General features: G+C 49.6%; 1 long non-coding RNA gene across 1 annotated transcript in view; it reads right to left on the bottom strand.

Moving 5' to 3' along the window:
• Positions 1-1,767: 1,767 nt before the first annotated feature.
• Positions 1,768-21,100, bottom strand: part of LOC119704247 — a 30,473-nt gene continuing 11,140 nt past the window's right edge. Inside the window, exons 3-6 of the long non-coding RNA XR_005257885.1 lie at positions 11,713-11,832; positions 11,279-11,363; positions 10,437-10,679; positions 1,768-2,302 (exon numbers count right to left, since the gene is read on the bottom strand). This is a non-coding gene — a long non-coding RNA (uncharacterized LOC119704247). The remainder of the gene's footprint in view (positions 2,303-10,436; positions 10,680-11,278; positions 11,364-11,712; positions 11,833-21,100) is intronic.

Here is a 21,100-nt window from a genome sequence, read left to right on the forward strand (position 1 = left end):
CTTCTTAGGGCTTACTCCAAGAGTTCCCAGAGACCATCACATCTCACAAGCGTCTCTCAGGTCCTGGCCACTGCCCACCTGGCTTGAGGAGTTGTTCTTCTGAGGAGTCCCAGCATGCAGAAGGAAATTTACCACCAGGCAGCTTCTCAAAGGACAGTCTTGCCACTCTTCATTAACCTTCTTGACTCAAAGGGGAAACAAGGACCTCTTGAGAAGTCCCTTTTCAACTGATGAGCAGATACCCATAATGGAGACCTATGTCAGACTTCCATGTGACATCACCTTGACCTAGACAAGACCAGGCCAGCCCCGTTTAGGGGTAGGATGGCCTGGATCCTAGAAGGGCATCTCAGCTTTGGAGGCTCACGCCAGCTGACCAGGTGGGAGGTCAGGGATGTAAGGAGTAACATCTGAATAAACATGGCCCCATCCCTGCCTGCAGCCCTTGTTAAGGCTGGCCTCTGCTTTGAACTCCTTCCTGATGAAATGATTAATGAATGCCGTGCAGACCTCTTCCCTTCCTTCCTCTGCTTTCACCTGCCACACAGAGCAATACCAAACGAAGTGATCATGACAAACACAGCTCTAATTCTTTATTAATATTAATCAGAGGCAACCTTTCCATTGACACCAGAACCCGTGTGTGTGTTGGCAGGGAGGGGATAACACTGCAGCAGTGACATTTCTTGGGTAGGCAATTTTTTTAATTTTTTTTTTTCATCTTGCACCTTCCCTTCCCCCGCTTTAATATGGGCGCGAGATACCTTGCACAAACAGAGGAAGGAAGAAGCTGATTAAATAGCAGAGTTGGAGCATAATGAAAGAAAAAGCCCACTGCAAACATCTGCTGATTGTTTTAAACGGGAGGCACTGGGAGGTGGATTTCAGGTGATACCATGGTGGCTTCTTTCATAATCCCAGCTAAGGCAGCATTAGGGATTTGGAGCTCAGGGTGAATTTCACACAGTCCCTGCTGGCAGGGAAAGAGGCTTAGGCAGGATAGCAAACCTCAGTCCTATCTCGGAGCAGGGCTGGCAGAACCACAAAGACACACCACAAAGCTGCCCTGAGCCAAAAGGGGCCCTTTCCTCGTGCCACCAAGCCCAAGGGGAACTGTTCTGGGTAGCAGTGTGGACACAGCCATCTCCCCTTCAGGTACTCACCAACACATTCTTGCTGCTCTTGTGTGGCTCGAGACAGGAAGCAGAAGATGAAGGTCTCCAGGTCACCTGCAAGATGTGCACCTTTCCAGCTCTAGGTGGGTTCTCATGAGCAGCCACTCCCTGGGATCCTCATGGGCTGGATAAATCCCTTTGGGTTGGAAAGGACCTTTAAAAGTCACCTAAAGGTTAGATCTGCAGGGTGAGGAGAGCTGTTTGTGGAAGAAGCCATCCAATCCATAAGGAATGGAGACAACCACCTCCCACTCCTTACCCTAGGGGAGCTGGAGCACTTTTCTTCAGCTGGGAGGATGGTCACTGAGCACAGGAAAGACTTACAGGTTTCCTTTGCTGCCAGTTGTTGATTTTCCAGCTTTCCCCATCCTAATAGCCAAGGGACTGCAGGGAGATCTGTACTGAGAGAAGCCCCTCGTTCTCAGTTGAGTGCAACTTCCCTCTCTCTGTCTCTTAAAACAAATAGATTTTCATTGAAATCAACATATCTTTCTGAATTGAATAGGTTTTCATGGGGACAATAAATTTCTTCAAAACAATGCATTTTTATTACAACATATTTTTGTTCAAACCAATACTTTTTGACAACCAGATATTAATGACCAGGGCAAAGCCATAAATTTGCCTCAAACTATGTGTTTACTCATGGAAGGAAATAATTTTTCTCATACAAATACATTTTTATTTGAATCAATCCTCTTTTTTTTTCCACCCCCAAAAATCAGATACATTTCTGGGAGGGAAGGGGGAAAGCTGTGTACCCAGGAAAGCCCCTTCATTTCAAGAGGGATCAAGTGCTTGTGAGGATTGTCTCACTCTCACCTTCCAAAGCTCAGAAGCTCTAGAGGTCACATGAAGCTTAAAACATAAACTGTTTTTCCCATTGCCCACGTACCCACATTGTCAGCTTCTGGTAGGTCCTGCATAAACAAAGGTTATGTCTTGCTCCCCTTGCTTAGCTGTTTGCTGTTTGAAATCATGTTTGCAGAACCCAGTTAAATAATCCAGAGCAGGGCAGGGGTGCTCAGGCAGGGCAGTCTGTGCAGCATCTCCATCCACTTTGAGGAAGCTTTTTGTTTCTCTTGGTTTTGGGAAAGGTTTTCATCTTAGGCAGCTTCTGCAAGGCCCTGGGGACAGAACACACAGGGGACAGATATGCCTAGTTTGTTCTGCATCTTTCCTTGCAATACACCTCTCAAACCTCTTTGAAGCCTGCGTGAGAGACCTAAGCCCCCCAGGAACAGGGCCAGCACAGCAGATATGTTGGTCCTACACATCCCTGGCCCTGCAGAGCCCAGTCCTGACCCAGAGCACCCAGAGACATCACTATAATTCCAGTGAGAGAGATGCAACTCCAGTGGGGAGGGCCTGAGAGGCGCAGGAGGAATGGGGACAAGGGCATGGCATCAGGGCTGAATTTGCTGGAATTGCAAAGGCTTTGGCTGCTACTTTTGCTACTGATTCAAAGCCTAAGCAGGAGCAAACCCCTGATCTCCTCCAGATCCCCATTTCCCCAGCTGACCAGACATCCATACCAGACACATCCCCCCACCTCAGCAGCTGCCCACACTCACAAACACCTGAGCCCTAATCGAGAAAAATCATTTCTTAGTGGCAAGTAGCTGCATCCAACTGCTTCGAGCCACGTTTCCAAGCCTGGGCCTGCGTCAGAGCCTGGGGATCCCAGGTGCTCGGAACATCAGGGGCTGACAAGGGTTCATTTCCCGTGGCCCCCGTTGGCCACTCTTTGTTGAGCTTCCCCAGCCCATGTAAACATGCTAATTGCTTGGGCTCAGCACAGGGCTGGATGCCGTGCTGTTTGTTTTCCATTGAATAGGATTAGGGATTCTGACACCAATGATTAATCGCCGTGCTGCAGACGGCTGACGAGCCCGGGGAAGGCGTCCTCTCCGAGCGGAGCGCGCGCACAATCTCTGCCAAGCAGCTGCCACTGACTTCTATCTAACCCTCTGCATCTTGCCCTTTATCCTCCCTCTTCTCCCAAAATGTCTCACATTCACCAAAACCAGCCCCAGGCTCCCAGGGAACAGTGGGAGAAGGGCCCTGGGTGGACCCTGCCCCGCTCTCAGCCACCACGATGCCGTTTCCTTCATCAGTTTATCCCTGTATCCTATGTTGCCAAAGCCCTCCCAACACGTTGCAATGCTTCGGCCAGCCCTTCTCAGACTTCCTATTAATGACCAGGGAGATTCACAAAATTTTTCCAGCTGCCATCGCCAGGGCACAGAAATGTCACGCAACAGCCACGTCTCTCCACCAAGCTCTGTAAAGCTACCAAATGTCCTCAATGGACACAGGACCCCCAGCACTAGCCCCTGGCCCCTTCTAAGTCCGAAGGATGTCCAGGGATTTGAGCAAGGCAAAGAAGAGCAATGGGAGCACTGAATGCCTTTGCCACATCTACCCTCTGTTTGTGGCCACAGAAACATTTCTGTGCTCCTCTTCTGCTCAGCAGCAGGTGAGGAAGGGATGAAGTAGAAGAGGCAGGAGAGGAGGAAGGCTGGAGAAAGCGGTCTTGCAGGAGGCAAACCTCAAATAGACGCAACCTTTGAGATTACCTCTCCTCCTGACCTTGCAGAAGGAGTGCTGGAGGCAAATCCACCCATCTCTGCTGGTGCCTTGTGCAACATACTGTCACTCAGACAAGCGACGTTCTTAATGGGTTTGTGGGAAAGGCCTGGCCTGCCTTTCCATCTGTACCTTCTGCCGGCTCCCCTCTCCAGCACTGCCTCCCCATACGACATTCCCTTGAATTATTTAGACTGGTAAATCTTCCTGCATCTCACATCTTTAGTCCATCTGTTAGCCGGGGCTTTGCCTTTATAGGAACTGTCCTTTATGCATGCCGGCATCTGTCAACAGTACACTTGCCTCTTTTATTCATGATCTTCCGTGGGAGATGGTACAAGCTGCAGAAATGCCTCATTTCTGGTATGCATTTCATTTTAATGGAAGATTACATGACTGGGGCCCATTTTATTACTTCTTGCCCTGCACATTCATCCATCACAAGCCCCATTTGCTGAGCCTGCACTGGGACGGCAGCCATCAGCCTGCTCGTGTCGGATTCCTCCCGTGCCGCTCTCTCCCCCCCTCCGGGATGGGGAGGAAGCGCATTGCATTTGAGGAGGGGAAGGATAGCAAGGGGAGCTCATCCACCACGGGGCTCAGAGTTGAGTCAGGCTGATGGCTAAGCCAAGCAGTTCTGGGAAACAGGCCTGGAAGTCCAGGGTGTCTCACCCCTACACCTGTGTTCAGCTTCACACCGTCCCTTCCCAACCCACACCAGCCTTGGCTGTTGGGGTGCGGCCACCTGGTACCTCAGGGCTCTTTGAAAAGGCTCCACACCCCCAAGTAAACACACATGTGCTCCTCAGGTCCGTCCCTCAAGCCTCAAGCCATCCATGATTCCCTGTGCATCCCACCTTGCACACACTCTGCTCACACGCAGCACTGGGAGCAGCATAAATAAAATCAACGTGAACCAACAGTGGTAATTAAAGTGCCGGTGGTATTTGCAGCCTCTCTCTCCTGTAAGGAAGGTTGCATGCAATTAGTGAAAACATTTTGGACTGGGAACAATGCCAGTTTGCTCTGTCCTTTCTTTCAACTCCCACAGAAACCCAAGGACCCCTGATTATCCTCCAGACTGCAAAAATAAAACCCCAGTAAAAATATTCCACTTCTACATTGTGGCTCTCTGAATTAAGGGTTTACTGTGACCTGAGGCAGCAAGCGGGGTCAGAGGGGCCAGAGACGGAGGTGAACTCTTCAGAGATGTGGGGACTTCGCCAGCCCACGGTCCTCAGGCAGCATGAGACACAGGTGGTCCTTTTAACCCAGAACACAGTGTCTGTCCTCAGCAATGAGACTTTTCACCAAGGAGAATTCCTTCTCCATCTTGTTCAGATGAGATTTCAACAATTTCACTAATGACTTCCTCCAAAAGTTAAGGCAGCCCTGGTGTCTTGATGAGGTTCAGACGACACTTCTTGTTTAACTTGGTTAGAAAATGGGACTTAGATGAAGTAATGTGAGCCAGTCCTCAGATGAGACTCCAAACCAGTCCTTGGTGGGCTTCAAAGCACGGAAAACGTGAACGATAATCATTTGAAGCATGGAAAACCTGAACCATAGTCATCACTGTTGGCTGGGATGCCAGTTCTGGCTGGGAAAGAAAAAATGAGCAGCTTTTGGATGACAAGGAGCCCTATGGAAAAGCCAGTATTCTTGTGCAACCTACAATATTAGTACATACTAAAAAAAAATAGGAAAAAATTGCCATAAATAACGTGCTAACTACCACAGCGGAAATTCAGGGGGAGAGAACCCAGACATGCCTGGAGAAGAAATATGTGAGGCAACTGTCTCCAAACTGACTGGGATGAGCTGGAAGAGGCCAAGCAGCTCCTACAGACGGGGAAGGAGCCCTCGCCAGAAGCCACTCCCACACACACGCACGGTGCTTCGGAGTTGGTGGGGAAACCTGCGAGTGAGAGCTCCTCACCCAGCAGCCAGGAGGAAACAGCACCACGTGTGTCCCATATGGCAGGAGAAACTGGGAAGAGTCTGGGCAAGCAGCTACAGCAGAGACTGAGGGAAGCAGACGATATATTTCATCAGGTTGCTCAGCTAAATGGTCACCACAACTTCCATCTAATATTCAAAACAACCTCAACCCTGCCCCTATTTCACACCCAGTACCCCCCTCTAGTAGATGCTCTCCATATTGTCCAACCTGATGGCATAACTCAGCAATTTCCTTTCAGGAATCAATGAGAACAAATGAAAATTTAATACGTTCTCCAGACAACCCAACTCCTTTCTCTCCCCCATGGTAAATAAATAATGTGCTAGTCAAATGATGGATGGAGTGCTCGGAGATCAGTGGCCGAGTGCTATTAGGGGCCGGGAAGGACGGTGGCGATGTAGTCTAGCACAGGATGGCGTGGTGGCCATGGGTGATTTGAGCACATAAAGGAACCAGGAGTGAGAGGGGAGGTGTCTGGTTGATGCAGGAAGGTGGCATGGAGCAGGCTGGGCTCTCCTGTAAGGGCTTATGCACAGGGCTTATTTGGTTTCTCCACATGACTACATCCAAAGCCTGGTGCTGTCAGCGAGAAAAAAAATCAAGGGGAACTCCTTTTGTCTTCAGCCTGGTTTTGGGTCAGGAGATTTTGCTGCATGAGGATCTAAGATTTTGGCTTGTTTGGCAACAAGTGGCTGGAGAAGACTGAGAATGGTCTGAAGGATCTTCAGCCAGCACAGCAGAGGGACAACTGAACACAGATGAACTGCACATCTCTCAGAGCCAACAGGAAAGGTGGGAAAATAGAGCTAAAGAACTAAGGAGGAGAGACCTGACTGCAACATCACCTGGACAGGAAAGAGATTAAGTTTCTCAGTTGCTCCCCAGGTTGGGTGATCTTGTACAACCTGTGTGCTGGGACACATGCTTGTCTAGAAATTATATCTCACCTCAAATTAAATGTCTACATCTGCCTTTCCCTTTGGGCTGTGAAGTGTCCCTAGGGCTCCCCAGGTGGAATCAAGGTGAGTTCTTGGAGAGGGAGTAGGGTTGCACTAGCAGGACCTGTTGGAGAAACAGCTGTCAACCTGTAACATGTGGTGGATAGGACAGATGGTGGCTGCCAGGGACATTAACCTGGGCCAGATATCCACATCTTCACCAAGACAGGACACTACACTCACTAATTTGTATTAATCCATACCTTCAAGCCCAGGTTTGGGGCTTGGGTCTAGGAGTCTGAGGGAGCACTGCTGGCCCCACTTCTCACAGCAAGCCACTGAGCAAACACAACATCTGTGCCTCCAGAGGCCAGGTCCCAGCTGGTGTGTGTGGTCCTGCTCGCATCCCCCTCTCCCGCACCACACAGCTCTGGCTTCTGATCCCATTGAACTTCAGGATGCACAAACAACAGTGCCTGCTCTGCCTGGTCCCACAGCTGTGCTTATCTCCCAAGCTGACTGTGTACCTCCTTATCTCTGGGGAGAGCCTCTGTGTAAATATTGCTGTAAATTCTTTGGCTTCCCTTCCAAGTCACGCTGCTCTTTAATGCCTTCCTTGTAAGACCTGCTTGCCCTACCCCAAGCCATTAGCTGTAACAGGACGTTAATAAGGAGGGGGTTTGGTATCTCTCAGGGATGTTGACCTCTTTCACTAGAAGCAAGGCACCCATTACAGAGCAATGATAAATCACAAGCCTTCCACTCCTTCCCAGCAGGCACTTCTCTGCATGCATAAACACACGCCAGAGGCGCACGCGCGCCCTGCATTAACTCTGGCAACACCCAAAAGCTTTGGCAAGCCTGGGGCCAGCTCATCCCCTCAGGTCTCCCTCACCTCTGCGCATCCTCACAGAGCAAGGCACCCTCCAGCCTCCAGGTCCCAGCGTGGTCCTCCTTTGTGCAAGTCACAGCTACATCCATGTGTAGCTCCGAGATCAGTGAGCCAGAACATCAACCCTTGAAACCGTAGATGGTGCTGCCAGAGACACGTCAGATGTTCACACAGCACCAGGTGGGCACCCAGTGGGCCAGGAAAGGACAAAAATCATCACTGTGCTCCCTCAGGGTGGGACAGCACCTCCCTATCACCTCTGCCACCCAGGCTGTCTGCTCCAAATCCTGTGGGACAGAGCACATACTCTACCCAAAGCTTCCCAAAGAAAGCAGCATTTCTCCAGCCAGACCATTTTTTGTTATATTGAGGAGCTGTTGTGTTTAATGTTGAGTACAAGCTTTGCCCATTGAGCTGAACCAGCAGAGAAGACACAGCAGGTCTCATAACCTGCACAGGGAGGGGGACACACTAACAGGGACCTTCAGATGTCACCAGAGCTGGGCTGCCACCATCCCTGTCCCTAAGCTCGCAGAATCATAGAATATCCTGAGTTGGAAGGGACCCACAAGGATCATCAAAGTGCAACTCCTCCACAGGACCACCTCAAGAACCACAAGCTCTGCTCCATCTGAACCACCCTCGGACTCACAACTGCAAGCCATCAAAGAGTCTTACAGAAACAAGACCCCCAGAAGTTTTCCTGACATTCTTTAACATGTTTTTCCACCGTGACAATCAGTTCTTAAAAACCTTCCTCCATTCCTCTCTTTGTTTTTTTTTTCTTTTGACATAAAATCATAAAACCTTGCTGGCTTGAGCCTTTAGATTCATACTCTGAGAGCTGACAGCCCTGTTTTCAACATTTTTTTTTTAAGCAAGGAGAAAGAAAAAAGAAAAAAACAAAAAGCCCCAAGCACCAAAAGCAAGAAATTTGGCTGAAAAAAAAGAAAAAAAAACCAACCAAAAAAGCAACATCTGCTTGACAGAGAATTGGTTTTGACAGGAAACTATTGACCAGGTCTAACAAGCAGAGTTGGACCTGTTGGAGCAGGAGCATGGGTTTCCTCACCTATCCCACAGTTTGTAGTGCTGAGTCCAGCCAGCCCCTGACAGAATTAGCAGCCAATTTGCTCTCAGCCCTTCATGGAAGAGCTGGAAAGCTGGAGAGCATCCGAGCCGTGCACATCCTGGTGCAGGGTCATGCTCCTGTGCAGCAGTTGGAGCTGGGAATGGAGCATCTTCCCGGCATGCCCTCCTCTGCACTCGTAAACAGCCTCTCGCAGATGCCTCTGCTCATCCTTTAATTACATTAAGGCAAGATATCTGCTGAGCCCAGCACAAAGCTGGATGTCTGGTGGTGCAGGGAGAAGTGGGTGTTCCTCCTGATCTGGGCTCTGCCCATCCCATCCTGATGTTCTGCCTCAGTTTCCCTGGTTTGACAAGTGTTCCTCACCCTCACACAATGCTGCTGCCATCTGCTTGCAGCTAAATACTAACCCGCCCTCACAGTAATTTTTTTTTTTTTTTTTTTTGCTTAGTTTGAACAAACAAATTTAAAAGCCCCAAATTATCACCAGCAAATTCAGAGCAACAAGTCTGGTCAGAGCGGATTGAAGGGTTGGGTCCAGCTTGCTGAGGATGGATGAATCCCCTCCATTCCTGCACTGTGTCCAGGCACAGCTGTTTCCTCAGCTGTTGTTCTACTTTGGACTCTGGCTGCTGCATTTAAAACTTCTCCACTTTTCCACGCTCACCTCCTTCCTGGCAGCTCAAGGGCTTTTGCTCCCTGGGGCTGTCATTAATCGGTTGTGATCAGAGGTCGGCTATAACCCTTTCACAGCAGCCTCTTGACTTCACTCTCACCCTGGGGGATGCACTCAGGGACAGAGCAAGAAGCATGTTGAAATATGGCTTTTTTTTTCCCCCCTTCCTTACAGTAAAGCCCTCGCTGTCATCAGAGCTGCTCACACTTGTGACACAAAACCAGGAAATCAGGGCGCTCTTACTCCAGACTCTGCAGCTGGTTAATGACCTTGGGCAAAGGGCTCCAATTCTCTGTGCCTTAGTTTTCAGTGATACTTTTAAAAAATATGGGGGAAGAGAAGGGTTGTATTTCTAATAAGGGTGCTGGCTCCAAAGATGAGACCTAGAGAGCAAAGTCTGACTGTGATGCCATTAGCAAGCCACACTGCCAGCTCTTGGTGGCAGGGAGAGTTTCCAAGGAAGGTCCTTTCCAGCCTAAATGCGATGGGAAGGCACAGGCTGGTGGTGAGAGCTGGGCTGGGCAAGGCTCATTAGCCCTGAACTGAACGTGGTGGTCACCAAGCCACTGAGAAAATGGGGTGGGGACAACAGGAATTCTCTGAGGGATCGAGCTCCATCTAAGCCACCTTCTCCAGGAGCACACACACGCAACATGGGCAGATCACAACAGCCTTGGCGCAGCCTAAGCAGCCCTGTAGGGGCAAACATGACTTCAATTGTTTATGATATAGGCAGTCTGGCGGGGCAGGCTCTGCTCTCAACCTGCAGCCACCTCACCATGAAACCTGTTTGCTCCCAGCACGTTTCCATTCCCTGTCCCACCTGGAGCAGTTTAGCACTGCTCTCTCCCAAGGAGCAACACAACAAGACCCAGGCTTCAGCTAGGCATTAATGCCATATAAATTACCACAGAGCCATTAGAGGTGCAAATCCGCTTCGCTGTTCTACATGATGACACCCTTATAACGGGACACCTCATTTGGCAGGTTATTCCCTGCCAGAATGAGGGAAATGATAAGGACATTGGCTCTCCTAACCTGTTGGCAAATTGATGGGAGGTGGATTCCACACAACCCCATAACATTAATACCTACAGATCAATCTTTCCTCACCTATTTTCCTGCGATTGCGTGGCAGGCAAAAATATGCACAAGTGATGATGAGGTGTATCCAATCTTCTGCTAGTGGGAGATGGGTTTCCATTCAAGCCCAAGACTTCAGGATGCCCATAAAGGCAACTCTCCAGCCTAGTGTGAACGAGAGTCTTCAACATCTCATTATGCAGAGGGGGAAATTATGCCACAGTAAGTCATCAATTCTTCTCATCTCTACTGGACAAGGATGGCTGAGAGGACCTGGCAGTGAGGATCATGTTGGAAAGGATGAGAAAAAGAAACCAGTGCAGAGACATTGGTTAGGACATGCTTTCTGCCTCTGTGGGTTTCTCAGTCATGGCCCCACAAATGCATCAAAGCATGCTGCTGCCAGGTACAGCGTGAGGATGCAGCAAAGAGCGACATTGTCACACACATACAGGTGTGTTATCACCTACCCCCAGGTTCAGCTGTCCAGCCAGATCTTTAGTGGGTGAAAACTTGAAGACTTTAGCCCAAAGGCATAGGAAACCAGACTTTTACCAGGAGCTTTGTTCCTGCTGGGTGTTTAAAATGGCACCACAGCACGGGACACAGCACCACTGAGGGATGAGTGAAACAGCAGGTACAGATGGGGCCTGGTTACAGAGCTGGCAAATTTTGTTCTGAGATACACAGAACATTCAAATCCCTTTTATCTGGACACCTCTGAGTGCTGCTGCAGGCAGCAGAGGAGCTCAGAAGCAGGGTTAGCAGGAGGTGGGAATGCCACTTGATCCAAGCAAGTGCAAGGGTTTTAAACATGAATTTGCACCTGGGATAAGTTCACATTGGCTTCAGAAAAATATCTGGCACAGTACCTGCTGGAGCCAGGAATCCTCTTCGAGAGATGGGGGAACCCTCAGCATGCAGTCAAGCAGAAAACTCCTTCCAGAGGTATTAAAGCTGTAAATAAATTAATTCACGCATCACTAGTGGCTAAGAAGTTTGGGGAGAGAGTCAGGGATCAAGTGGCATAGGTGAGGCATGGGGCAGAGCCAGGATGGCTCTGGATCCTGGAAGTCTCCCCTTCTTCTTCTCAAAAGGAGCAGAGAATGGAAGGGCCTGTGGCAGGCAGCACAGGGGCTGAGGACCAGGCAGAAGAGCTCTGTGAAAGGCGTAAGAAAAAGGCCAGAGGGGGCAAAAGAGGACAAGGAGTGAACAAAATGTGCTGGGACAGGCTGGGAAAGGGAGGCTGGTTGCAAACCCCATACCTGGAAAGATAGATCAGCCCATGTTAACCCTTAAAACTGACACAGGTTTTCCATGGAGATTTGTTTCCAGCTGCTACAGTCAGAGGCTAAGGGTTGTAGAAAGCATCCCACAGATTTCAGAGGTTTCTTTGCTATAGCTCTGCTCAACAACACCTGCTTTGCTGGAAGAAAAAAGCACAAAAAGCAAAGGCTTCTGCATGTTGTTTCCCAGTAGTGTGTGAGTATTCATCCATCTGTAAACATCTGGAAGCTGGTGGGGTTCAGCACTAGCTGTACTTCCCCAAAGAAGAGGACAAAAGTGACAAGGTTTTGTGAAAAACAAGGGCACTGATAATGAGATCCTTCTGGGAATCATTTGAACTGAGATCCCTTGGAAGCTCTTGAGTGGGTTAACTCCTGTTGAATTGAGAACATCAGTGAGCAAGGGCCACAGGGACCCAAACAAACTGAACTGCAAAAGTCTGTGCCACTCAGCTAGAATTTGGGCTTTTTAATAAAAAGTTGCTGTTCTGGCCATCAGAAGTCTGGACATCAAGTCCACTTACCTTTCTGGCCCGGAGACAGGACTTGAGCAAGGCCTCTCAGAGGCCACACATGGACAAGTCCTGGAGGCTGACACAGCCCCTGGATCAATTTTGAACCTGGAGGGGAACTTCAACCTCAAAGCAGCACATTTCGGTCACTTCTCCTGCTTATACCAGTACCAGTTCCTCGGCCCTGGCAAGTTAGACCCACCCTGTGTCAGAGCTCAGCTTTCTAGAGCCAGGTTTGAATACTTCGGTCCCCGGAGCCTCGCCTGAGCTGTCAACGGAGTGAGGGGGAAGGAGAAATGTACTGTCAGGAAATGTAATCTCTGAAAAGTGCAGAAATCCAACTGTGGGAGGATTTACAGGAGTTCAAAACTAAGGGACGCCAGGAAAGACAGCTAAATAAACACATAGATCATGCATCTTGAAAGCTGGTGTCAAGATCGTAAAAAATCAACTCGATTATAGGAGCAGACAGGTGGCGATTGGTGCAACCCCTACGCGTCGTGTCCTGGAGCCTTTGGCTGGCCCTGTCCACTGCAAAGAGCACCCAGCAGATGTTTTCCTGATTATAAATGCTGTATAATTTATAATCCACAGCCTTGCACTTAAAACGATCCCAGAGCCGTGGGGAGGCCGAGGGGTAGAGAGGCCAAATCCCTCCCGTCCATTAATGCAACCAGGCCTCATCACTTCCCAGTGACACGGAGAACAGGCTGTTCCTGTGATGTGGTAGGGACTGGGTGCTCTCAGCAACAAGTGTGGGGGACGTTAGAACATCATTTTGATGCCATCCAGGAGTTACCTGCTTTTTCATCCCGCTCCAGAGCTTTTTCATCCTGCTCCAGAGCCACGAGGAACATCCACCATGCGACAGCAGCAGACGTGTGCTGCTCCCAGGGAGAAAAGTCCCTCTTGATGCTGTGCTGGGCTCTGCAAAGGGTAATCAAGCTCTTTTCATCCTTACCTCTCTCTTCAGAAGTTGGCTGAGTCTTGCCAAGGTGTCTGTGAGAAGTTTGCAAGTGTTATGGCTCATATCACTCAGAATTTGGAGAGCAGCACCTTGAAATGGAAAATCCAGCACTTCCTCCCCCTTTAGAAAAATCACATATAGGGGCCCACGAGGGAAAACAATGAGCTATAAAAGTGTTCTGAACATCTCTTCTCATCTTGGCACAAAACACTGCTCTGGGCTTTGCTAGCAAAGGAAATTGAGCACCTCGAATGCCTGGTTTCAGAGACAATAAACAGACTTGCTCCTGGCCAGCTGAAATTGCTCCAGCGATCCCAATGGCCTGATGTTCCTGGGCAAATCTCAGTGCCTGCCCTTCAGCAATGGCTGAAACCACATACCCTGGGCTGGGCACCCGGGGTGACACTGGAGTGTCACTTTGCAGAGCCACAGGACGTGCTCCCTGCCAGGACACAGAGGAGCACAGCTCGATGGAGGGACGTCCACGCAGAAGAGGTGCAAGAAGGACCAGAAGAACTCAGGGGGTGTTTGCCCCGAGCAGCCTCAGGTGGTTTAAGGCCCAAAGAGAAGACTTTGGGGGACACCAGCTGGCTCAGGGGTTACAGAGTGCTGCTGGAGCTGAGCTGACAAACCCTCGGTGGGCTGCAGGGTCTCCCCAGCTTGGCTCCCTGCTAACCCAGCGCTGCCCCCCCGCTCATACGGCCACATCCCCATGGGGAGAAAGCGGAGCAGATGCAGCCAGCCCGTCCTTCCCCAGGGAAAGGCGGGGAAAGGCGCTGGGAACACGCTGAGAGCCGGGGAAGGGCAGCGTGCCCGGGTGGGGCTCAGCCCGAGCCCCCCAGCCGGGCTCCCCCGCAGCCCGCAGCCCAAGGCAGCAGTCTCTGACCCCCCTCTAGTGGCTATAAAACATAGCCAAGTTCACGAACCCGCCGCCGCAGCCGCCTGGCAGTCTCTGGGGGCTGGCACCCCGGGCCGAGAGGCCCCGGCAGGGCTCTGGGGCAGCAAAGAGAGGGGATGCCCAGCCCGGTCCCACCTCCCGGCCCCACTGTGGGCAGGATGCTGAGCCATGCGGAGATGGGGATGCCAGGGCCCATCCGACCCCAAGTTTTCCATCCTACCCCTTCCATTTACTAATAAATAAATATATTAAAATTTGAAAGCAAAGATCTTCCTCCAAGTGTCCGTAGAGTGCAGAGGCAATCTCCCTCCACACTGTACCACCCTGCGAGGCTCTGCCCTTGCTCTGGAGCACAGGACACACCTGGGAGGAGCAGGCACACCTGAGGGCCACCTGCACAGCAAGGCTGCAAGCAACCATGTCCCTGCTCCAGCCCTGAGGCACAGCCTTCTCCAGGGACAGCTTTGCAGCCACCGTCAGCTGGGACAGGACAAGGCAGCAGGCAGCATTTCCTCACTGCAAGGCCCAGAGGAGATCCCACTCGCTGATCCTGAAAGGATGACAGTTGGAGTTTTAACCTTCTCATGGGAAAGCAGCAGCCCTAAGGCACAACAGCACAGAGGCAGCAGCGTCCCCTGAGAGCTTCTTCCTCCAGCCCCAAGGACAAAACAGGGTGAGCAAGGCCGGCTTCAGAGGAGGCTTTAGATGGTAACAGGCATCATTAACAGGGTTCATAACAGCACCTCTGCAGGGCTGGGATCCCAAATCCTAAAGGCTTTCCTGCTGCATGCATCCACACACACCCTCCCAAGGAGGCCCACGGGCTGTGTACCCCTCCAGCACTCCTCGAGTTCACATCAAGACAGTGCCATGCACATTGAAGCAGACACAGAATGATTGTTATAATAAGTGCTGTAAAACATGCTGGTGCTTTTTAGCTTGGTTCCCAAGGAAAGTGGCTTATGCAATTACACCGTAGGCTTGTGTGTTTCAATCGCTTTGGAACCTGTCAGCTAATTTTAACCCAATTTAGCAGAGAGACAGAAAACTCAGAGAGTTTTAGTCTCACTAGGCTGTCAGCTAAAGGACAGACACCTTCTTAGTGTCCTCCCTTGAGAGAGGGCTGCAGCATGAGCTCAGCTTCTTACCAGACACCAGAGACTCCCCGTGGCCTTAACAAGCAGCTCAGTGCAGGGAAGGGGGGTTACAGGAGCTCCCATTCCTCACCGAACCTCATGACAAACCTGGGTGGCAAAGCTGCTTTTCTACCTGCCTCACTTCTAACCACTAAACCCCATCACACTTTGTTTTTGTCTGGGAAGCTTAGTTCTTTTCATCCTAAGTTTTCTATAAACTAAGCAAGTTAGGTTTGCTTTGGCTAGTGACAACCATCAAACCTCATTAAAAGAAAAACTTGAGAATGCTTTTCACCAGAAATTAAGTTGTTCTTTTTCCTCTTCTATTTTTCAATTCCTCACTAGGGAAGGGAAAGAGAATGAACTGAGCATTTTTAGACAAAAGCGGGGGGGAAAAATCGGATTAAATACAAGGCAATCCAGTCACATTTGGAGGGAAGAAATGTTCTACCAGCTACAGAGTGTTGGCACCTGCCAAACATCTGACCTTGAAAGATCAGGCCAGGCTTAGTATGCATGGTACAGACAGGGTTTTAATACAAGAGTTTCAGCTATATATAGGAACCCATCCATTTTCATTCTTTAAAACAAAATGCAGAAGAAAAGCCTTGCTGGAGCCAGGGTGTTTGGGAGCCAGTGTACCCTGGCAGTACTGAGAGGCTGACGAGGCAGGAGAGCCCAAAGGAGGCAGCCCAGGAAACCGCTCCAGGGGACGTGGTGTGAGACCATGGTTAGTGGTCAGCTCTCAAAACACTCTGCTTGTGTTTGGCTGGGGCTGTCAAGATGAAATTAATCTTGCCTGGGCAGTCAAAGTTTGGATCTACCTTTGCTAGCCTCTAATGAAAAATGCATAGTGGCAAGCATTGGAAAATCCCTGACACTCAGCACCAGAGGGTACATTTAAATAATTCTATGAATATAGATCAATAAAACTAATGCACTTATAGCTGCTGTGTGAAGTATTCAGACTAGAATAAAAGTCATCTTGTATTACAAAGCCCTGTATTAATTCCTTGCACCTATTGTTTTACATATTCAATTAATCTTAGTCGGCAGAGAGCAACTCATAGATGGTATTAAAAGCACAAGGCACGTGGGGCTGTACCAGAGAGCCCAGACATCTTCATAACCAGGAGTGAGCTTGGAGGAAGGTGTCCCTACAAGAACCCACTGCCTGCAGGCTGGAGGATAAGACACCGTGTGGGCTGGAGACATGAGAGGACAGCTGTGGCCATGCTGGGACTTCCAAATCCCTGTGTGTGTCACCACGTGTCTCTGGGGACTTCTGCAGAGAGGGATCTCAAAGCATCAGGAGCAGGAACTGCAGCAAGAAGCACCTTCCCAGCAGAGGTGGGGATGGAATGAGGACCTGGAGCACTGGCCACTACAGCTCCCAACTTCACTGCCAGATGAGCAAAGGAGACGAGAGATAATCCATAAGGTTGTGGGCTGGTTTTACAAAATCTCTCAAATGCCAGCACCTCTCACTTATCTGCAGGGAAAAGCTTTTCATTGAACAGCTATTTTAGGGACCTCTTCAGGGAATTTGGAACAGAAATCTGTTGGACGTGATAAAACATTACATTAGAGGTCCAGACCATCAAACCAATTAGTCTAAAACTGTCAGCCTGGACTTGCCAGACCCTGCATTTTCAAAACCATACTTTGTGGACACAAAACCACTTCATGCCACACCACTGTTGGTGTTTGAGTGCCCCAGACTGCTGTGAACCAGACCAGCCTTAGGGCTGGGCAATCAAATCCAGCCATGGCTTTGGGAAGGCTAACCCTCAGCTGGGAACTGAGGGAAGAAGAGGCAAAGAGTTCTCTGGTACCTCCCATGGGGCTACAAAGATTTGGAGGTTTGACTCCAGCCACACTGCAGGTCCCCTCTCAACTCTGGCAAAACATCCAGCCCCAGCTTATCCACCTCTGACTGTTCAGAGCATCACCCCTGGAGGCACTGCAGAGGAGGGACATATCAGCTATATCACTGCCCTCCCCACTGCCTGCCGCCATACAATTACCAAAATGCTGTTTGAGCCTCTTTCTCCAGCAAAGGCCATAACCTTTACCACCACTGTGGCCACTGTGACAGTCATTAAGCTGGCAGTGCTGAACACTCTGCTTATTGTGATGAATCTAGTGTTGGAGGGCTGCTCTGCTCTTTCACTGGCAAGAGAGTGCCCTTCAAGGTGACTGCTGATGCCTTAGGATGTAGCCTTTATATTTTTCAGATCCTGTATTGCCTTAGTGCATAACTCTAAACTCTATTCAGAGTGTTAGCTACTGTCTTCACATTTTGGTCAGATAAAACAATTCCTTTCTAAGCCTGGGACTCAAGGACACCCTACAGTCTCAGGCCCTGAAAAGTATAAACAAAAGTGAGTTGGGGGAGCAAACTGGGGGTAAATGACTTCATGACCTGAAGCTGTAATTGGAGGATTAACCCCTGATATGGAAATGGACCAAACTTATAATTGTCTGAAAAACTCGTGACCATTGTCCATCCTGGGTGTAGCCCCCTTGGAGGCTTTTGGCTGCCCAAGGTGTAGCTGCTTGAAGTCCTTCAATAAATACCCACTTTTATTCTCTTTATCTTGTCTAGCCTCTGTTTTAGGAAGCCACTCCATGGCATCACTGCTGGCCCACCCTCACAACTGCTCACCATGTGTCACTTCTGTCTCACTCAGCACTTTACAAACCAGCCCTGGACTGTTGACCAAAATGACAGCACACTCTACATTGGCAGCACAACCTACTCAATGCCTTCAGAAATGCCTGCCCTACACCTCCATTTCAAAAGACAAAGGAATGCTTAAAAAAAATACCCCCCCAAAAAAGCCCACTGAAAGCATCCAGTGTGATCCAGCAGGCAGAGAGCACCATTGATAGAGATCTGTGTTAGCCCATTAATAACACAATGCTAGGCTTGCATCTGGACTCATTTTGCTTGTGTATTAATCATGTACGTTCAGTATAATAAGCCCTGTGTGTTGCCACAAGGTAGGACACCCTTATTCCCACATGGCAGGTTTAACAACTTTGCAAGCTTAACAAAGCCCTGCTTTCTGATAGGAGGCTGGAGTTGGGTCCCTACCAAAGTGAGGTTCTCAGGAGGTAATAAAACACCAAGGAGATGCTATCTAGTGGATTTGGAGCATTTCACTCCCTTGAAAGTCAAGTCGACAGCTGATTTAAAGTTTCCAGCTAGGTCATACAAAAGTCAACAGCGGCTGCATCCAGCCAGGTTCAGAGTTTGAATATTTATGGTGTCAATCTGAAATCCAGATAACCACAAATAATCCAAACCCATTAACTCCCCCCTCATTCAGAGGAGAAAGCTCTCTGGACATTAATGCCCATATTTCTAGGGTTACCACGGGATCGTGGGCAGAAGGTTGTTTTTTCTGTTTCTTTTCTTTCTTATTATCCTTTTTTTTTCCCCCTAACTGAAGATTATTATGCATCCATGGCGGCATGTCAGGCAGTTCCCACCAGATCCGCCTGCCTTCCAGGAAAGCTGGAGTGGGCACCACGTGAGTGGAGCTGTTTGGAGGCACTGAGACCCTCGTGTCCAGGTCAAGTCCAGTCCACCAGGGAACAGCCTGATAAATTGCCATCATCACTGCACTGCAGCACAGGAGTGCAAGGTAATCATCCCTGCTCGCTGCCCAGCACAGCCACGGGAGGAGGCACGCACATCTCCCAAGGCCTAGAGGTGATGTGGGGCAGCAGGAGACGCCAAGGAAAAAGGAGAAAATATTTTAAAAAGAATAGACAAAATGCCAAAAATAGAGGCTGGATTATCTGACGCTGAGCAGGGCTGGCGTCCCGGCAGGGAGACTGGCTGAACGGAGCTCCAGAGGGAGCAGATTGCTCCTTCCCTACCCACCCACCAGCTGGATCAAGCTGAGGAGTCACATTACAGTGACACGCTGGCCCTTGAGGGAGGCCGTGCCTGGAGCAGGAGATGGATCCTTCTGCAGACATCCCACAGAACACTCCAGAGGGTTACAACAAGGGTTTCATGAGCAGGAATCTGCTGCAATACCCCAGACAGGAGCCATCCTGGGAGATCTTGGCACGCTGCCTCTGGCCTCTCCGCAAAAGCTCCTGAAGAAATCAATCTCAGAGCTTTCAGTGGTGCTTTCGCATCTCCGTTGGCAACTTGGATGGCCCATCCACAATGTCAGCTGTTAACTCCATCTTTATGGCTTCTCCCTTGCACAAAGGCTTGGGAAAAAAACTCTTCCTTTAAAGGAAAAAGGAGTGCTGCTGGTGGGCTGGTGTGCTTTGTGGGCAGGGTTAGGGTTAGGGTTCCTGTGTGAGCCCAGGCACTGGGAGCAAGCACCTGGAGCAATACTGGGCATGCAGGAGCAGCAGCACCCTAGATTTTGGCACGGCCAGCACAGGAACAGCCCCACACAGATGTGTGTTGGAACAGATCTGCAACACAGCTGCTGGCGCTTGCCAGAGCCACGAGCAGCCCGATGCATTTGCCAAGTCCTGGGACTTGCTACAGCAAGGTTGTGGGTATGGCAAGCCAAAGGAATCAGTGGGATGCTGGCAAGGAGGGCAGAGCAACTTGAGATAAGAGCAGAATCAGAGTGAAGTGAATGGGTTATTCTAGCAAACACCTTCCCATCCAGAAATACGCCCTTAAAGACTCAGCTGAGTTTTCCTCTGCTGCTGGAGAAGACTTAGTACACCTTGGTGGGTTTTAGGAGGATTAGTAAAAGTATTAGGGTTAAAAATAGTTTTGTAACTGTCTTCGTGGACAGCATGCCTAAATATAACATTAATTTCCATACGTCATCCATATGGCTGCTTAATAAAAGCAGGGACTGAAACAACATGAAGCACAGTTTTGCCATCAACTCACGCGGGCTCCAGCATGCACCCTGTCACACAAAGCAGCTCCTGCTGAAGCCAGCAGAGCTGATGTGGGCTGGAAACATTTTGCTTTTTCACCTCAGTTCAGATGTCTGGCATGAGGCTGCTAGCCTTTTACTTCCCCTCCCTCCAGGCAACTCTTTGGGGCTATTCTAGGTACCCAACCCCAGTGATAAACCAGGAGGTTCATGCAGGTAGGATTTTGAAGAGAAAGGCATGCAGAGGCTGTGCCTGTGCATTCTACCCGCTGCACGATTGTGAAATTACGTTGAAAATCAATTCATCTGAAGAGGAAAGGAAGTTTGTTCCCTCTGTTGTAATAGCAAATTGAGATGTTGATACATGTCTCTGTTTTGACAGATCTGCGGGGCAAAGTTAAGCTTGAGCGGGTGGTGGAAGTCATTCGGGGTGATTATCAACATACAATAATTACAAGGCAAAAGGGGGAGTTGGCTGGATACCTTAATTATGCATTTTCAGACTTTCTAAACATTCAAGGATCTCACTAAATCAGCCTGCTATTTTCAGAAAGGAAAATATTATTGTGCAGCAGGAATGCCATCAGAGGAGTTCACAGAAATATCGGTGTGTGCAGTGTAATTACACTCTGTTCCTTCTGGGCTCAGAACAAAGAGATTTAGGAGAGGAATTGCCCCTGTTCTGTCCTCCCCCACCACAGAAGGGCTACTTGGCTTCACCAGAGTCATCAGCTCGGCACATTTTTGGGGCCAAAGCAGAGAAGGGACGGGTCACCTGGGCCTCTGACCTTCAGGTGAGGTGTTTCTCCTGGTGCTTGCAGCAGGGTCAGGCCATCCTCAGCAGCTGAAGAGTTCAGACTGGGGACAACAAGCTGCCCAAACCACCATTCCACTTATCCCTTTTTATCAAACTCAAAGGTAAGAGAAAAAAAACATTCTTTCCTTCAAAACAAACAAACAAAAAACTTCACTTGGACTTGAAACCAAAGTTCCATCTTCTAACTCTTCGTGTCCACTTAAA

This window comes from Motacilla alba, chromosome 8 (genome assembly GCF_015832195.1).
Source record: "Motacilla alba alba isolate MOTALB_02 chromosome 8, Motacilla_alba_V1.0_pri, whole genome shotgun sequence".
NCBI lineage: Eukaryota > Metazoa > Chordata > Aves > Passeriformes > Motacillidae > Motacilla > Motacilla alba.